Source organism: Frankliniella occidentalis, unplaced genomic scaffold (genome assembly GCF_000697945.3).
Source record: "Frankliniella occidentalis isolate FOCC.00 unplaced genomic scaffold, Focc_3.1 Scaffold10, whole genome shotgun sequence".
NCBI classification, from domain to species: Eukaryota; Metazoa; Arthropoda; class Insecta; order Thysanoptera; family Thripidae; genus Frankliniella; species Frankliniella occidentalis.
In genome coordinates, this window is record NW_026267140.1 from 239,012 (window position 1) to 241,623 (window position 2,612).

The 2,612-nt window shown below is 57.0% G+C and overlaps 1 protein-coding gene across 1 annotated transcript in view; it reads left to right on the forward strand.

Annotated features, from left to right (window-relative positions):
* The window catches only part of LOC113215259 (neuroligin-2-like), a 197,278-nt gene that overhangs the window by 61,292 nt on the left and 133,374 nt on the right, over positions 1–2,612 (forward strand). The window lies entirely within an intron of this gene.

Sequence of the window (2,612 nt, forward strand, 5' to 3'; positions counted from 1 at the left end):
CCAGCGCGTGTCCACAGACTCTAAACACATGATGACGTCGACACGATGAAGGTCTTGTCCGCAGCGCGACAGCCCCTGACGTGCTCGTGACGTTTCCCCGACGTGCCACTGACGTGTCGCTGACGTGCCGAGCACAGCTGGGCTAATGAGCGAGTCCTGCGAGTTCTCGTGGTCGTGGGTCGTCGTAGAGACGTCAGCGCAGTCCTGACAGCCTCCCTCTCCCTCTCTCCCTCTTTCCCTCTATCTCCCTCACTCCGTGTGTGGAGGCTGGCGCGAACACTATCTTATTTTGACACTCTTGTGCGCCGCCCCCCCCCCGTCCCGCCCGCTGTAGGTGGAAACTTTTCGCCCGCGTACCCCATCCCCATCCTCCTTTCTCCCCGCGCAGTGAAGTATCGGCCGCCTAGGCGCTGAAACCTTTTGGTAATTTTTTTTTTTTTTGTTTTGGTTGGGGGGGGGGGGGGGGGGGGGTCATATGCCCCGAAGTTAAGGACGCCGGCGTGGAGTGGCTCCGTCGTTGGCTCAACCTTTTTATGATGGTGCCGTAGATAAGTCGGGGGCGCTTCCGGAGTGATGCACGGACCGATCATCTCATCGCCGATATCCGGAGCGTCTTTTACGCATCGATGAGAAACTTTTTTGATGGCCCGGAGACGCGTGCCACCCGCTGCGCTCGTGCTGCGCTGTGCGCGGTGCTGGGTAGGCCCGGCCTGTCCCGACATTCAACCCTTTTTCCGAAGTTGAGTTGAGCTTCTCGGATGAATACCCTCTTTTTGATTCCCACCCCGCGCGCCTTTCAACCCCTTTCTTTGAAAAGGAAACGATTCTGTCCAAACTCTTTGTGGCCGGGATATGACTGGGACGAGAGGGATATCCCCCGCTGGCCGGCCCATCGAAACTGTTTCAAACCCTCCGCCCCTTGGTCCGGCCCGGCCCAGCCCAGCCTGGCTCGTCGGCTGACTTCCACCGCAGCCCGGCAAAACTTTTTCTCCCCCTCGCTGACCAGCAGCGGCCTGAGGGCGGAAGACGCGCGTCCCGAAACAGAATTAGGCTGGGGCTAGAGAGGAGGGTCAGTTCCGTTAAGGAAAACAAACCAGAACCGATATCTTTTATTTTTATCAATAAAAACACGATGTCTTCTGGTTCAATAAAACCCAACAGAACGTTGCCCCTTCCCCCACCCCCTTCGACCCCAACGCACTCGCACCTGCTCCAAAGAGGCTTTGGAGCTGAAGAAAGAAGCTCGTGGTGGCAGCGAAGGGGAACGCGGAGCTTATCCATTTATACGGACACATTTCCAATGGTTCGAGGGTGGGCCGGGCCCAGGACATTAACCCCCCGCCCCCCTCCCCCACCCTCGTCCTACTGTCGGTGCTTTGTTCGCACTGCCAATAGAAGCGCGAGGCACGCGCTAATAGAAATAGTGTTGGATCTCGTCCAGTCGGACCGGCCTCTTCGAAATAGGCCGCATTCAACCCCCCCCCCCTTTCCACACTGCCATCGTCTCGCACCACTAGCCACCGCCTAGCTGGACCCGGCTGCTGGTTGTCAGCACCCCCGCGGCCCCTTACATATTGAAAACGTGGCTACGCGCGTCAAACAGCCTGGAAACAGCGAAGGGAAGCCCAACCATTTTAGAAGTCTGATTTATTGGGTCATCCTCTAATGATTAGCGCAAAAGACAGAAAAGTTGTGCTCCTGTTTTTTTTAAAACAGCACTGGACTACTGGACTCACTGACCAACAAAACGTTGCTAGGTCACACCTACCTTTGTACGGGCAAGGAAATCTGGAATTTAATTACTGACTGTTCTCAAAAAATAAGTACTCACTAAAAAGCCCTAAAGGTGCTAAAATTTGTGCCTCTTCCCAGTTTTTGTATTGCCATTTTTTAAGGCTTTACAGCATTATGTAGAATGACCTTCTGTTTTTCCAGTAAAGAGGATAAATTAGTGCCTCTTTCTAACGCTGCGCACATAACGCGGACCGCTATGGAAACTGGGAAAATGTTTTCCGTGGCCGCCGCTGTGGCGTGAAGGCCCACGCGGGTCCACTCCACGGCCCCCGTGCGGCGGCTGCGCACTCCGCCCGGCTTCGCTCGGCCGCCCCGTTCAGCCTTTGCTTTGACTACATCAGCCGAGGCGGGCGGGTCCGGGCGGGTCCGGGCGGGCTCGGCCCGTACGAGGCGGGCCGCTTACGGCTCGCGGCGGCCGGGACGTCGGGGCGTATTGCATGCGGAACAAGTTCATTCCGAGGGCCCAGTGTGCCGCCGGGCCGAGTTATTACTGTTGTGATAGACGGCCCGGGAGAGGAAGAGAGACGGACTCGCGTCCTGGGGGCTGTCCTTTCCGGAAGCTCAATTCCGGAAGCGTTACCCCCTCCCCCTGCTCGCCCCCTTTCCATCTCCGCTTTTATCTTTTATCCCCGTTTATTATCATTTGTGTATACGCCTGCTTACTCGCACGCTCCCAAATCTCAGAGTGGTCTCTCTCCAACTCGGGCTTCTAGTTCTGGGTGGCTCAAGAGATGGGCAGGCCCGCGCGCAGCGCACCGGGCTTGGTCCTCTGCTCCAATCGCCTTACTCTGTTGCCTGCGACGCGACCTTTCTCTGCT